The 907-nt window shown below is 46.4% G+C and overlaps 1 long non-coding RNA gene across 1 annotated transcript; it reads left to right on the plus strand.

Annotated features, from left to right (window-relative positions):
* The first annotated feature begins 421 nt into the window (after positions 1-421).
* LOC121953229 lies at positions 422-907 on the plus strand. Its single transcript, XR_006106493.1, has 3 exons — positions 422-624; positions 714-817; positions 892-907. It is a non-coding gene; the product is annotated as an uncharacterized LOC121953229 (long non-coding RNA).

A 907-nucleotide genomic window follows, 5' to 3' on the forward strand; every position in this document is an offset into this window, starting at 1 on the left:
TCAATTATTATGAATATATATTTTTCACCATGTCCAGTTACTTGAGCAAACAGAAGCAATGGAGAGCAGCTGGATAAGACACAAGTGATGTGTTGTTGTATTTATAAAGAATTCCATCTTAAGTCTGACTTTGAAACGCTTATCCTGTTAAAATGCCTTAAAAAGTCATGTAAAGAGGAGAATCTACGTTTTCCACTGTTTAGACAGCCTGAGGCTCCGCAGTGAACGTGATTACATCATCAATTTCTGCGCATTGATTCGCCAGGGAAACCCACGTTGTTCAGCCCTCTGAGCCAATCAGCGAGGTTCCTGAAGGGGTTGTCCCGCCTCCCTTGTCCCGATTGGACGAAACTTTTGACGTCATGTGTCCTTCCCGGAAATTTGAACACACGGAGGGAATACGAGACGAAGTAGGTGTGTTTGTTTACATGAAAACATACCCAAAATAACAGAGTAGCAGGACAGCAAAAAGCAAGACCTGGCTGTCAAAATGACGGTGGACAGCTGAAGAGGCGCTGAAAGCATTTTTTTGAACGAGCGGCCTCGCGACGCTGCAGCTGATGGTCGTCTCAAACAGCTGATGCAGCAGCAGGAGGACAGACAGGACAGCGACTGTTACTGAGTGTAATGTCCCACACTGACTACGCCTGCTGCTCATGTCCGGATGTATCTGCTCACCTCACTGACTTCATGTTGTTTTCTGTGTTTAACAGGAAACTGTGTCTCCAAAACCGAGGGACACGACAGGCGCTCTGCACCGACGCACGGGTAAGATTGGAAGAAAAAAGCTGAATGCAGTGTGCTGGATGGGATTAAGGTGAGTACCGGTCGTAATATCTGTGTTGTGTTTACGCCACAGAGCAGTACTAATTGTACTACTTGTGTTTTCAGCTGCTGGACGCGAGGA

Source organism: Plectropomus leopardus, chromosome 14, assembly GCF_008729295.1.
Source record: "Plectropomus leopardus isolate mb chromosome 14, YSFRI_Pleo_2.0, whole genome shotgun sequence".
Taxonomy (NCBI): Eukaryota; Metazoa; Chordata; class Actinopteri; order Perciformes; family Serranidae; genus Plectropomus; species Plectropomus leopardus.